This window comes from Ischnura elegans, chromosome 4, assembly GCF_921293095.1.
Source record: "Ischnura elegans chromosome 4, ioIscEleg1.1, whole genome shotgun sequence".
In the NCBI taxonomy this organism is placed as follows: Eukaryota; Metazoa; Arthropoda; class Insecta; order Odonata; family Coenagrionidae; genus Ischnura; species Ischnura elegans.
In genome coordinates, this window is record NC_060249.1 from 100,288,201 (window position 1) to 100,304,401 (window position 16,201).

General features: G+C 41.3%; 1 protein-coding gene across 1 annotated transcript in view; it reads right to left on the bottom strand.

Annotated features, from left to right (window-relative positions):
* LOC124157836 (non-symbiotic hemoglobin 1-like) overlaps positions 1 to 16,201 on the bottom strand; it is a 484,660-nt gene that overhangs the window by 403,263 nt on the left and 65,196 nt on the right. The gene's annotated exons all lie outside the window — the stretch shown is intronic.

Sequence of the window (16,201 nt, forward strand, 5' to 3'; positions counted from 1 at the left end):
TCCGCCATCCAATATGATGGAAAATAGATAACATATTTTCGTGCATTGATGACCTTCAACATCCAAAATTTGTGTCTAATAGCTGTGAGCTATTGCTATTGAATTCATTCAAAGATAAATATTTATGCAGAGAATAATTGTGATTAAATATTCAGTTAATGATAAGAAGGCCACGGGAAAACTCGTAAAGTACATTTATTTGGAGTCGAGAATCATATTTTTTGATTACTCATACCGATTTCAATATAAATTTAATTTTTGCTCAATTATGCTGAAAACCGAGTCGATTTGGAATAAATAAGTATGGGTTGAGTAAAGATTTTATCTTGAATCCTCACATTCTTTGGAACGCATGATTTGTATTACCTATTCAATCTTTTAGAGGGCAATGAAAAATTCAATTTCCAAAATACATCACCCGAATTCTAAGCTCTCGCAGAGATGCTGGAGCATAAAGTATGGTGGATGGGCAAAAAGAAGGTCGCATAAAAAGGCGATTGTTTAGGAGACATCTTAACGCTTCTGCCGGGAAAGAGTAGGCATATATCGTCTGGAGCCTTGGCAAAATTGAGACAAATAAGGGCAAGAAAGAAGACGACGTTTTTTGTCAATGATAAACTGCAAGTTATAAAATTAAAATGAATAAGGTAATAGAATTTAACACAACAAATCACCTAAGAGGCATTAAAAATGTTTAGGCATGTTTCTTATAATTTTTTGACATGGGGATTTTTTTCCACAACAAACCTCGATTGTTACTTAGCTAATTGCATTGCGACCTCCATTCCTTAAGATATAATGCGTAGGTTTAGAGGCTTATATAGCGGAGGATTAAGGCCACTAAAGGCGTCCGTGACCATGCAAATTTATACTGGCTTAAGGGAGTACGGGCAAAAAATCACATCTCACGATAATTTATCATTATATTCCACCATAGCATTCAGTAAATTTTAAGGCAAGACCAAAGATATCATACGACAATATCGTGCAATTTTGCGATCCCTAAAATGATGAATAATATCGCAAAAGATGAGGTTAATATTACCCCGACACTGTTGAAATCTCCGGAAAATATAAGACTCAAAACCAAAATTACTATGGAATGCAAGCATAAAAAAACTTATATTTCGTTACCTACACTGCATAAACACTTGTGGCACCATTCAACCGGCGCGCGGCTCTTCCGTCGATTCTCGCCCGAAGCTTCCAGAGGACGGGGGAACCTTCCAGAACCGCTGTCCAGAATTTTCGGGCGAGGGATATATATATACGTCAACGCCGGCAGCCACCCAGATCCCGCGAAGCCAGCAACTCACCGGTTTACCTTGTATTGCGATAGTGCCTCAATAATAAAGTTCCTTCGTTACCCGGCGCTAGTGTTTAATTTAAGGTGCCTTCTCCCACACTGGTGACCCCGACGTGATCGGCTCATCGTAATTTTATGAAGGTACTTTTTCACGTCAATCACTGCACACGCAATGGAAGAGCTTCAACGGCAGCTTACTCTACTCAAGCAAGAAAACGAAGAGCTGCGGCGGAAAACTCAACTTGCGGCTCACGCCGACGCAGGAGAGCTCGACGAACACCAGACTACGCGCACGGTAGGCGTTCACCGCGTAACACCGAAGCTTTCACCCTTCTGGCCTGATAATCTTATCGTCCGGTTTGCCCAAGTGGAAGCTCAATTCGCTCTGTCGGCCATCACTCAAGACGCTACTCAATACGGGTATGTCGCATTTCATCTTGACGTCAGAAGGGCAGCGGAGGTTCAAGACATTCTTACTAATCCTCCCAATGAAGGTCGGTATCTTTGCCTGAAAGAAGAACTTATTCGGCGTCTCTCGCTGTCAGAAGAAAAGCGGGTTAGGCAACTCCTCACCGAGGAAGAACAAGGAGAGCGGACTCCTTCACAATTACTACGTCATCTTCGTAACTTGGCAAGTACTACCCAAGTCCAGGATAATCTACTTCGTACACTATGGCTGCAGCGTCTTCCAGCAGCCGTCCAAGCAATTCTCCAAGTCCAACTGAACCTACCGCTGGACGAAGTCACCAAGCTCGCGGACCGTATCATCGAGGTCTCTTCTCCGAGCGTCCCCGCCGGCATCTGCGCCGCTACTAGCACGCCGACCAACGATCCAATTGCATCGATAACCAAACAGATGCAGAACTTATCACAGCAAGTTGCTGCTCTTCAACTATGCTCTCGCTGCAATCATCGGAGATCTCGGTTCCGCGGCCGCTACTATACTGCCGACCACTCAATATCCCCTGCACCTCGTTCCAATTCAACCTCCTCAGCAGTCCGAGCCTGCTGGTACCACCAAAATTTGGGGAAAAGGCTCGACGCTGCACGACGCCCTGCTCTTACGAGGCGGAAAACACCAACGGCAGCTGCTAGTGGCGGAAACCGGCTGCCAACTCACGGCAAGGGGGCGACAGAACTGCGATATATCGTATAGAAAACCTCTTTTGTTTTGATTTTTCCGGAGCCCCAGTGGTCCAACGGCCTACCCAACATAGAGGCGCTGGTGTAGCCTGTTTTTCCGGGCAGTCTGCTGGGCAGTAATAAACTGGGGGCTGCCATATTGAATCTCGTTGTAAACAAAGGTGATATTGAGGCTTATTGATAGTTATTAGTGTTAACTGCAGACTTTTTTATTGCTTACAAGGTCTCTTACGATTTTGGAATGTGCTCGATGAAGGATACGAGTCTCAATGATCTTGGTTATTGCTAAATTGCATGGGTATGAAATGCATTTGGTGATGAAAATGTGAGTAATTCTGTTTCCTTCATTATTCCATTTTGATTTCAACCTGTGATTAGCTAACCTTTTCTCATGTTTTCAAAATTTCATGGTGTCTTGTATTCCTTATATTTCAATATGTTTTTCATTGTACTTACAGTTTTTCTAGTGTTCAAACTACTCATTAATCGCTACCGCTATGCTTTGGTTTGTTTAATGCTAATCATTTTGTTGGTTATGTATGTATTTTGCTATTTCAACTCTGTCCTTTCAACTGTTTTATTGTCATCAATTGAGCATAATTCATTAAATGTTCTACGATGTTTACATTTCTTAAAACGTTAATCTCTTTCATTTTGAAGTAAGAACTTAATTTCTACTACATTGGTATAAAATATTCTTCACTTTTCTCGTTTTCTACGTTTGGAATACTTTCTTTCGTATAAGTGATGGATATTAACTTCTAATAACCTTTCATATAAGACTCCTCTGCCAAGATATGTTGTATATCTTAATGGGTACTCATCGTGAACAACTTCCTACGAAATAATGTCCTCCTTTCATAATTAAATAATTATCTTCCATGAAATGATATCCAAACTTGCATGCTTATTTCTAGTGAAGTGTTGTTATGGTCTATGGTTTCAGGATTAGCATTATTTTCCCTGTACCAGAGCTATTGCAAGATACATCTACGTCAAGGAAAATTGGGCCACTCTCTTTGTCTATAACTGTGGAGTGTTTACTTAAGTAATGGAACCTTTCTCCTAAGGATGCTCATCTCTCATTGCAATGTACTGTTGTCATTGATATTTGTTGCTTGTGCATCTCATGTGCTTGTAGAATTGTTAACTTCCACAGATTTCATCTCTAGTATGTCATATTTAAATTTTTATTGTTGTATTTCTTTTGCCAGTTATTGTATCAATAAATACCAATGTCCACTGAAGTGAGTTTCCGAGATCATTATTCTTACCAACCACCAGATCGTTAGTTGACTTTGTTCATTAATCTTGTATTATGGTTACTAGTTTAGTAACCTGGGGAAGTTCATCGGGAAGACTTTCCTACGTTCATTGCTTTTAAGTTTCTCGCAATTGCAGCAGCATTATTAAGCCTGAATAGCACGCCCTATCGTGACGCGTAAAAAAGTTTGAAACACGCGCCGAGATGTGCATTCAAACTTCGCGGCAGAATTGGACCACTGGCATAGATGGCACTGATGTATCAAAACCTATACGCATTATCCTTATGGGTATGTCGCCCCCTTGCTCACGGGAAGCCGCCTACTTGTCACAGACCAGGTCAGTAAGCATCGATTCCTCGTTGACATGGGCTCTGATCTTTGCTGTTTCCCGCGGTGACTCGTAAAAGGTCGCTTACCTCCTACAGGATTAGACCTCAGTGCCGCCAATCAGACGATCATCCGGACCTATGGTTACTTACTGCAATTGAATCTTGGCCTCCGCCGCGATTTCTCCATCCGTATCTTTAGTTCTACCCCAAGTGAGCACGAAAAGCATCTAAAGGCAGTCTTCCATCAATTGGAGCAGTACGGCATCGTGGAGAATTTCGCAAAAAGCGTTCTCGGCTCACAATCAGTGACCTTCTTGGGTCACTAAATCACAACAGACGGCATTCGAGTCCTTCCTGAGAAAATTGCAGCCTTATTAGAATATTTCAAAACCCACGAATGCACGCGCTCTACGACGATTGTTAGGAGTAATGAATTTCTACCGCCAATACCTGCCGCATGCCTCAGAGTATCAGGCCGCACTTCACACGGCCCTTTCCGGACTTCACGGTTCACAGAGCATCGAATGGACACCGCCTATGGAAAAAGCTTTTTCTGATTGCAAGACTGCCATCTCCAGGACGGCAATGCTGGCGCATCCCATACCTGAAGCAACCCTCGGCTTATTTACGGACGCCTCTCAAACTGCCGTAGGCGCTTGCTTACAACAACAAGTCGACAGTCGTTGGCAACCTCTGGGCGTCTTTTCCAAAAAGCTCACCACTGGACAGTCTAAGTGGCCGGCATATTACCGTGAACTCCTGGCAATTTATTTTGCGGTAAGACATTTTCGACACATCCTCGAAGCACAGCACGCCATTATATTCACTGATCATAAGCCACTGTGCATTGCATTTCAACAGAGAAACAAACTCCCTCCTGTCCAACTTAACCACCTCACCTTCATTGCTCAATTTACGACGGATATTCGCCACATTAGCGGATCAGAAAATATCGTCGAAGATGTGCTTTCCCAGACCGACGCCCTTAATCCGCCACCAGTTGATCTAGCCTCTCTTGAAGAAAGTCAGCTTGAAGATTCTGAACTTCAAGAAGTATTCGGTGGGAATTCGTCATTGCATTTGCAAAGAATGCATATTCCGGGGCTAAATGTAGAAATTTACTGTGATATGTCAACTGGTCGCCCCAGACCATATGTCCCAGCGTCACTTACGCGGCAGGTATTCGAATCTCTCCGCAACCTTAGTCACCCAGGTCCTAATGCCTCAGCCAAGCTTGTTACAGAGCGTTTCGTCTGGCCTCTTATCCAACGAGATGTTCGCGCTTGGAGTCGAATATGTGTTGCTTGCCAACGAGCCAAAATTACCCGGCACGTCTCTTCGCCACTTGGACACATCGCAACGCCGTCCGCCCGTTTTATGCATGTTCATCTGGACATCATTGGTCCACTGCCAGCGGCCAATAACTTCCACTACTGCCTCACAGTAATAGATCGTTTCTCCCGCTGGGCAGAAGTATATCCCCTAGAAAGGATCACGGCCGAAGATGTCGCAGACGCTTTCACCCGGGGCTGGATTTCAAGATTTGGCTGCCCACAGCGCATAACAAGGGACCAAGGCCGCCAATTCGAGTCGAAGCTATTTCATGCTTTATCTTCATTTACAGGTTCATATCGCTCTCGATCATCACCCTATCATCCCCAAGCAAACGGCATAGTGGAGCGCCTACACAGACAATTTAAGGCAGCGCTTATGTGCCATCCCGGTTCATCTTGGTACGATGCCTTGCCATTAATTCTCCTCGGAATGCGGAGCGCCCTCAAGGAGGACATGCAGACATCTGCTGCAGAGATACTGTACGACGAGCCACTAAGGCTACCTGGAGAATTCGTCCTACGACACCCCGACTCCGAACATCCCTTGGATATCACCCAATTCGTGGACCGGCTTCGGCAAATTACAGCTCGTTTGCACCCTGTTTCCGCGTCATGACACGCCACACCTGGGATATTCATCTTTAAGGAGCTTAGCACATGCACACATGTATTCTTAAGAGACGACACAGTGTGTGGCAGCTTAAGGCCTCCGTACACCGGGCCGTATCGTGTGATCAACAGGGATAGTAAGAATTTCACCCTGCGAATTAAAAACAATAATATTATTGTTTCTATTGATAGGATAAAACCAGCTTTTATTTTGGCCGACGACCTTCCTGCGGCCGATCCCGGAGGCGATGCAGTCTCTAAAGAACACTCATCCACCTTAAATTCACCGGACAAGCCACCCACGGTGACAACGCGATACGGCCGCCGAGGTCATTCTCCCGATCGCTACTGCCCATAGCTGTTCGCATTCAACACACTTCCAGTCTCCGTAGGGGGCTCGTGTGGCACCATTCAACCGGCGCGCGGCTCTTCCGTCGATTCTCGCCCGAAGCTTCCAGAGGACGGGGGAACCTTCCAGAACCTCCGTCCAGAATGTTCGGGCGAGGGATATATACACTGTATACGTCGACGCCAGCAGCCACCCAGTTCCCGCGAAGCCTGCGACTCACCAGTTTGCCTTGTATCGTGATAGTGCCTCAATAATAAAGTTCCTTCGTTACCCGGCGTTAGTGTTTAATTTAAGGTGCCTTCTCCCACACACTCTACAATCGCCACAGAATCAAATCCGCTCATCTAGAGAGCCCTTATAGTGCAGTGGAGGTATTAATTTCGTATGATTTATATTTCATATGGACTATGTTACTGAAAATTGAACAACAAAAAGTGATAAATGAAGAGGCTATTTTCTTCCCCCAAAGGATCTTCCTCACTCCGAGGCGGCATGACGTTACATTTCTTGCGGAATTCGTCCAACGTTAACCATGTTAATGCTGTGTATGGTATTAATATTAATAATATTGGCAATAGACGAAGTGAATAACCTCGAACCTCACGTGGAGAACACGTATAACGAATATTTGCGGCATAGCCCTGAAGAAATTAGGATTCGTCAATCATATTATGGGAATATTTTCCGATGAGAGATTAAAATAAAGGTGCTATTTCGCACTCGTCCGACCGTACCTTGAATATACAGCGAGCGTATGGGATCCGGTGCAAAAAGACTTAATTCGTGAACTGAATAAAATACAAAGGAAGGCTGCGCGTTTCGTCAAAAACTGCTACGGCCGTACTGACAGCGTTACCCAGATGTTAAGTGAATTAGGCTGGGAGCCGCTGGAGACTCGGAGGCTGCGCGCTAGGCTTAGATTGCTTGAACAATTGAGAATGGATATATTCAAAAGGGACACAGAGAGCATAATATTAGAGCCACACTATATTTCCAGGTCCGATAGAAGCGATAAGTTAAGAGAGTTGTTTTGCCGAACGGATAGATATGGGAATTCGTTTTTCCCCCGAACATTTAAGATTTCAATAAGCACTAGTCCAACTTCGTTAGAGCACTTCATTTTTTTCTGTAAACGGATGGTGTCCTGACACCCCCGGCCACACACCTTTTAGGCGGCTTACGGGGTATTATGTAGATGTATAAATATGTAGATTCCGGATGAGTCTTCATACGTCGGCATTATTGTAGACAGGGGTAATAAAAAGGAGATGCAAAAGATGAGGTTAATAATTGTGACATGATCCCCCTTTTTTGTAAATGGCATCCCCACTCCACGCAACAGCCAGTTGGAACTAAAATAACATTTTCGGAGTCAAAAAGCCGCAGAGAAAATTTAATGAGGGATAAGTACACAACATTTCGTTACGAAAAACTGGTTGTGAAATTAAACACAACATTCTGTGTACTACTATTCATGGAATCATCTATTGAAATTTTGAGAGAGAAGATGTGTGGTGCTCGGATCCAATAAAATAATATTAATTAGAGTTTTCAATACGCATTATGAACTACAAGCACTTGACATTCACATTCGCGCATCACTACAAGCAGAGGGCGGTGAAAGTAAGCACGATACACAGTAGAAATATGGCTTGATATTTCCGGTAACTACTTTATTTTATGTTAGGTAAATAAAATTAGATTTTTTACAATTGCATTAAAATACAGGAATAATTCAGAACTTCCGAAAAGAGTCACGAGCAAAAAACAAATTTTGATTTTGTAAGCAATGAGAAAAAGGTCCGAATAAAGATGTCTCTTTCAGTAATTCCATGTGAATTCAGCACACACTGCCCAAGTATAAATTTAATAAGTGTATAATGAATTTTTTTCAGAGTCACTTAGAAAATTGCGCAAGGCAATATATAGAATCTGTGATGCGATTGCTCACACTTGAATGGCTATTCATTCATTGCCGCGGTATTATTATCCTAAAAATAACTGCCTTCTCAATTTAGTGAAGGTAATTAGTAAGTAAAGAAGCTAGAATTGAAAAACTTTGGCAGGAGAAAAATTTGCCAATTTTCACTATAAATGAATTGATTTACAAGAAAGTAGACTCCGCGTTTTGATTAATAATTATATTTGCTAGTGAGGCATGTAACGTCATTTGAATTTAGAGCGCTGCGATCGTGAAACCAAATTTTAGCGCACGGGGTTAATGATGTTACTTGAAACGCGACGATCTAATAAATTATTTTTAAGGGAAATTAGCATTCATTCTTCTTTTGTCCATGATGGTAAATTCCCACCGAAACTCACAAGGGACAATCGCATAAATTTAAATAATTTATTTTTGCTCACAGTGACATATGCATTAGTTTATTAATTAACTTATGAAGGTTTTGCATGGTTTCCTCCATTTGACCTTTAAAAAGATCTCCATAAAAAAACTGGTTTCCGTATGAGGGAGTACTTCTCAACGCACAAAATCTCTACCCGCTACGCAAATTTTGAAAATATATAATGAGCACTAAATTAATATGAGAAATTTTATACTAATCCCTTATATGCCCACCTAGTGAAATAAATCATACATTTACGTGTTTACGATGCAGTGGCGGACATTTTTTTCCAACATCGAAAATCCCAAAATTTTCCTGGGAAAGACCCCCATTTGCCCTGGGGTATTTTCTATACACCCCGGAAAGGCCCCGAAATCTCCACTGAGCCAGCCACTAAGATATTGGCTACGCCACTGGCACTACTATAGTCACCCATCCAAATGTAATTCTAGAATATTAATGTTGTCATTTCTAAAAACCCTCAATCTTTTTATCATATATATATCGCTATTTAGGTCTAGGTATTTCTCTTGGTGTTCAAATAGGGAAAAAATACCGTATGGAAATATTTACAATGAGAAACAACTCCTTAAAAATTGCTCATCAGTGCGATACTTCCTAATCCATGATCATCAGCTCAATTTACATCATATTGGCCACTTCAAAAGGTACTAAATTAATGGAAGCACCATGTAGCCTCAGCACTGAAATATGGTACTAGCCATGAGTGCGCTTAAACTGGGTGAATAGCTATATACTTTATCAATCGTTTGAATCCATCCTCCTGCCTTTCATAAGGGTAAGAAACCCCCAACGTAACTACGTTTACGTGGGGGTTTCGCGTTTGAGTGATGAAGCGGGGAAATAGCGGAATGTATGTCGCAGAAAAATATTCGAATTTTCAATCAGAGTCACTCTCAGTAACCTGCTCTGCCAAACAGGCACGACATCCCAATGGGCCGAATGCATCCGTAAGCAAAAAGAAGTTCTTGACGGAATTAGCTCTGAAGTAGTGAAAGTGCCATCACTGACGACGCTGTCATTTATCGCGAAATTAGTGATCACTCTGACAATGAAATTATATCATCGGATTTAAACAATGTTCATTTGCGGAGCCAAGGGTAAGGACTCGAACTTAATCTGGGTAAATGCATGTCGGTAAATTTTTTTGCAGAGTTCTTCCAACAATAACCAAGTTTATGCTGTGGATGGTATTAACATAAAGGCAACAGACGAAGTGAAGTACCTGGGAGTTGCGATAAACTCGAACCTCTCGTGGGGAACACATATAAGGAATATTTGCGGAATAGCCGTGAATAACTTAGGATTCGTCAAGCGTATTAAGGGAAGTTTTTCGGATGAAAAAGAAAAAGAAGGTGCTATTTCACAGTCGTCCGACCGCACCTTGAATATGCAGCGAGCGTATGGTATCCGGTGCAGAAACGCTTCATCCGCGAACTGAATAAAATACATAGGAAGGCTGCGCGGTTCGTCAGAAACAGCTACGGCCGTACTGACAGCGTTACCCAGATGTCGAGCGAATTAGGCAGGGAGCCACTGGAGACTCGGAGGCTGCGCGGTAGGCTTAGATTGCCTGAACAATTGAGAATGGATATCTTTAAGAGCGATATGGAGAACATAATATTAGAGCCCCACTATATTTCCATGTCCTACAGAAGCGATAAATTAAGAGAGATGTTTTGCCGAACGGATAGAAATGGGACTTTGTTATTCCCCCGAACCATAAATAAATGCTTGTCGTAATTTCCTAAGAGCACTTCTTTTTTATTTGTAAACGCCTTGTTTCCTAATACCCCCTGCCACAAGCTTTTTAGGCGACTTGTGGGGTATTATGTATATTGTAATGGTTCAAGCCCCATTACAGTGCATTTCTACTCGGCCCATTTTCTTCCCTACCAGTTTACCCGCTCTTTCCACGACCTTTCCCAAAACCCCACTCCCAGACCATGGCCCGTGGAGGAAGGCGTGGATGAGTAAGAGGGGATGAATGTGTTTTCGCCGATTTTTGTATGGTTGTGTGTGAGTGTGTGTGTGTGGGAGGAGGGGAGCTCGGGTTTTCCCTGAGTGAGTGGCGTGTTACTCCTCCCTTTCTTCATTGTGCATTACCCCCACCCCAAGTTGAGGTATAATAAAAGGTGGTGCGCGTAAGAGAACCTAGAGATTTCCTAAGTGACTGTCGGGCGGAGCCTATGCCCGAAATCAGTACGACGCACGGCAGGAGGAGACAAGGGGCCCAAACATTATTTCAGAAAGATTGATCTGGAAGAAGAATCCCCCCCTGTCCGAAGGAGCAAAGGACCAGCTGAAGAGGACGCATTACCTCCGTTCCGGATGCAGCTTCCTCCAACAAGGGAGAAAGGAGTGCAGTAAATGGAACGAGAGTTTGTTGGATCCAACCTGGTCCAAACTCGGACTACGATAAAGTAAGATTGCAGCTATCCCCCCACCCAAAGCCCCCTCGTGTCTCCTGCCAAGCCAAGTTAAGACAAACAGTCACGGAACGCACCCGTTACATTAGTGAAAGTGAAATTAATCACCAAGTACAATTAACGTTCGCACCCAAATTTACATTCGTCGGGATGGACTATCATTTACCTCCCCAGTCAAGAAATCATTGAATTTGTATCATATTTACGTGTTCACCACCGAACTTTACTCTGTTGTCATCATTTTCTATATTGATTTTCATCTAGAAACCAAGTTATATTGTTGTTGTTTTTTTATTTATTTATCATTGATGTTTCATAAGTGGCTTTCACCAATTCATATTTCATTAGCTATAAGAAGGTTTCTTTTGTTTTTGTCATATGCAACCTTATTTGAGTGAATTATATTTTGTTTAATTGAAAGTGTTTGAGTGTTTTGTTCTGATTCCTCCACGGGTCACTCCAAGGAAAATATCCTTCGCCCTTCCTTTCGCCCCGTCCGTTTTCCTTCCAGTAAATGCGTGTTGGACGAGTGCATCAGCGGCCGAACGTCACCCATCAGTTTGAATCGGGAACCCCCCACCCGCAATCATCTTCAAAGAAGGGGAATATTTTTCATTTATGTGAATTACGAGAAGTGAGTGCCATAGTTTTGTCCCGTAGGTTCCATGCGGGAGGGATCTTTCGCGGATTTGTATATTTCTTTTTATTTTTGTGCGACGTCTCCCCCCGGTTCTATTGTGGTATCCGGGTGAGTCGGGGGTGGGATGCCACAATATGTAGATAATTACGTGCTCTAGTTTGCGTTTTTCTTACGATAACGCCTTCCGGGATGAATGAAAAAACAAGAATGGAAGCGGTAAGCAGATTTTTTTTGTATATTTTTGACCGATGCAGCTAGCTTGCTTTTCTCCGAGTGGTAAATTAGGCGTAGGGCCAAAAATCAGTGTAGCATGGATTTTTTCCTCAGTTTAGCTTGGGCAACATTTCCGGCACGTATGTACACCTCAAAAACCAGGGATTGCAAGTGAAACGAAACTAAAATGTTTCGTTTCGACCCGGAGGGAAACGAAAATACGAGGCCTAGGTTTACTTTCGTCCCGCACGAAATTAAATTCACCAAGGAGTTTAGTTTCGACCCGGGACGAAACTAAATTAATCGAAACTCCGCTGCTCGTAGTTAAGTTTCGATCCCAGAAATTCAGTGGAGGGGTATTAGAGGAAATAGTTTCGACCCATTACGTTTGACATACCTGTGGAGAGCTTAAAAATCGAATGGCCAGTTTGTGTTCATCGTTCTCCTGTTAGTGGTAAAAATATGAGTGCCCCATGCATTTAATATCGGTAGGCCGAACCTATACTTCATTCAACCGTACTTCGTACTCGGTGTGTGGGACGAAATGTAAATGTAAAGCATGTTGTCCTTCCGGTACGAAACATCTACGCTTCGTTTTGACCCAAAGTTTTAGTTTCGTTTCGACACGAAGTAGTATTGACTCCGATTTCGTTTCGACCCTGAGTTTCGCTCATCGGGCTTATTCCATTTCGTTTTGTTTCTAAATTTCGCTCCTGGGAACGAGGCTATTGAAATTTTACTGGTTTTGACTTTCGTTAATTTTCTATTACCATCCCTGAGCATGTTCTTGAGTCCCAAAATTCACATTTTCAACATCAAGTATCCCTAAATTTTCTGGAGGAGTAACCCCATCTGCCTGGGGATGTTTTCCATTCACCCTAAATGGGCAGAAAAATCTCCAATAAACCCACTTAACCCCAATTTCATAATTCTGGCTACGACATTGGTACGATGCATGTAACGCCACTAATTTCGCACGATGAATACCATAACTTCATTATAAAGATGAGGTGACGGAGTCAAGTAAGAAATTTCCAGTAAGCTTTTAGGACAAAAATATCCTCCAAGGAGGCCATAGCCACTTCTAGGTAATTTTGAGATCAATTTCGAAAACCGGAAGAGTCAGATCCTTGGAAATTCCACGAAAGCCTAAGCCATCACCCAAACTGCGTATATGTTTCATGGAAGAGCGTGTACGCCTGGATAAAAATTTCGTGCTCAGACGCCCTATCGTTCTGATTGCGTTGCATGACGCCCGAGTATTTGTTTTCATTTTGTTTTAAGGGAAAGGCAAAACGTAAGCCGGTGAATATTCCTACTTCCTACACCGTGAAGTCCCTAAGCGGAGCATTTTTAGGAGCCCTATCCATCTCAGTTTCTCCTCAAAAGTCATTTTGGGAGGTCGGAAGCATCGCGTGACGCGCAGGTATGTCCAACGGGCCAAATGCCAACGTGTTAAGTGGAGGAGAATGTTCTTTTGCTCTCAGGAGGACGTTCCACCCTCAGGAGTGAGAGAAATCTTTGAGAGGCCGCAAGCCTCTTGTGAAAGTCATTTTGGGAAATTAAGCTGTTGATCAGCAAGTAATGATGTAACTTTTCATCTCCTTAAATTGTTATGAAAGTGCAGCAATTATAGATGCAATGTTTATAATACCTATTCCGTGAAATGGTGAGATATGTGTGAAAAATACTGTAAGAGATATATGAAAACAAGAATTAAAATTGATAGCAAACTTAATTGAAGACAATATTATAAAATAAGCTCTGATCAAGTTCTTGTTCGGAAGAAATCTCTGCGTTACATCACGAATTAAAAGCATTTAATTTGCTAATAAATTGCACACAATTATTTTTTTTTAATTCCATGAAGAAATTGATTCCTATTATAAAATGCAAATTGTAACGTGGTAAAATTATAATCTTAAGCTCTAGTATCTATGATTACATTAACTAAAAAATGGCTAAAAGACGTTCTAACTTCCTGAAATCGATATTTTAATCATGCCATTCCATTGATAAACAAATTATTTACCTTTTTATAGTAAAAAAATCAGAAAGTCGAATATTTTTTATTTTATTTGTCTCTCAAATTCCTGCAGTCTACGCTCTTCTAAAAAGATGGAGTCTATTTTAATGCTTCAATGTGTTTTTAAATTACGTTCACACTTAAGCCCTATATACAACCTTGTAATAAAACAAAAATAAATTAAATTCTTTGGTAATATTTTTTAAGGGCGGAAAAAAATTCTTTATTTTTTAAAATTACACACCACACTTGGTGAATACTTTATGATATTTCGCTTCGGATTGAAGATTAACTTTCGTTCCAATCAGAGGATAAGGGTGGATAAATAATTGAAATTGCTTGGTATTAAGTTTAACACCGCACACCCAGGTTCGGGTGAAAAATTTATGGCTGTGCCACTTTCGGTGACAGCAAAAGGATTAACGCATTGTATACGCTCGTATTTTTGGTGCAACCATTAAGGTTGACCATTAATTTAGCTAATCACCTCGAGAAAGAATTTCATAATTAATTATTTAGAGTGGGTTTCCCAGCAAAATTGCCTGCACTTTGTCCGAGACTTTTGACAGAAATGAGTCATATCCATTTTAAAAAAAGTTCTTTAGAGGGCAATAAAAATGAGTGAGAATGATAAATGTTGCTTTCCTGCCTGGCCTTAACCTCGCAACAGCAACTTCTCATTGTGATACTATCAAAACATGATATGCACAAAGCCCTCACCGACGAGACTTACTCCTGCATCATCCATTTTAAGCAAATTGGATGTTACTTTTTTCACTTGATATTTTGATAGAGGAATCCGAATTTTTCCCTGAATCTGAGAGGGTAAGTTACTCCCACCTCTTTTTTCATAAAAACGGGCCAGTGAAGCTAAACTTGATCTAAACACTGAATATGGAAGAGCATGCACGCACGAGCAATTAAATGTACTAGTTAAATGAAGAAAAAAATAAGCCTGATATTATGAGTTGTCCTTTAAAAAAAAACGGTTAACAAATCGCAAAAATGAAAGAAAATGAAAAAATGAACGATTTCTATTTCCTACGCGCTGATGCCAACCAAAGAATATTTCTTTGGCTTCCCTGTATTTCCTTCCTGTTCTTTCAAATTTCATAGTCAACTATGTGACGGTAATCAACGACTAAGTCATTGCTATAGTCGTCATCGGGTGCAAAATATTCTCCTCCCAACTTGAGGAAGTTCAAACCCGTGAAAATTTCTCAATATGGCAAGACTACGTATCCATTTTATTTTAGCAATATCCCCCAATAATTTCCAATATTGCATTTACTTCGCAATAAAAAGCACAAAACTTAATAAGTTCAATATTTAAAACTTATTGATGTAAAACCTACATGTAAATAGGATGTCAACATGTTAAACAAAGGATGAAAATAAGTATTATAAATAAATCCCTTTTTTCAGACTTCAGACGCTCTCAATTTGCAAAAATGTTTTGCTCTTGCGGATATGGTATTACGTACTCAAAATAATTACATGAATCTTAGTTAGACAAAATAATAATAGCCCAATTAAAAAAAAAACAGTGGCACACATGACGTGAAGCCGCCAGATTGAATGAATCACTATCTTCATAGCAAAAATTAATGCAGATATGGGATAAATAGAATATAAAGAATAAAATGGTAGCGCCATCAACACTGAGCAGACTAATTGAATTGATGTATGACTTGGATCATAATTGACGTCACTGATCCTAAATGGCGCGTTTCAAACATTAGATATACCCCTTATTACATTGGCTAAGTTACTAACTTAGAGAGGAGTGTGCCGTTTAAGAAAACCGACGGTGCGGCTGCTGGTAAAGAGGGAGGTCAGTCAAGGTAAGGGAACTGTTGCAATGCGTCTGTTTGAGTTTCTAGCTCGTCAATAACACAGTCCTGAAGATGAAAAAGAGTAACAGGCCAAAAGAGACGCTAAGACACCCGCATTTACACTTACTAAATTTACGTGAAGAGTTTTCGCCACAAATTTAATAGACTTCATTTATCTTGAATTTTATTCCTTTACTTATAGCAAATATGATTAATTTAAAACACCATTCCTATGACCACGTTCACTTTTGAAGGGGTTTAATGCAAACCACCAGTATCCAATTAAGGGTGTAAAAATAGTCGAAAAGGTAACTTAATTTCAGTTACACTCTGATTCAACGGACGCATTAAACAGTG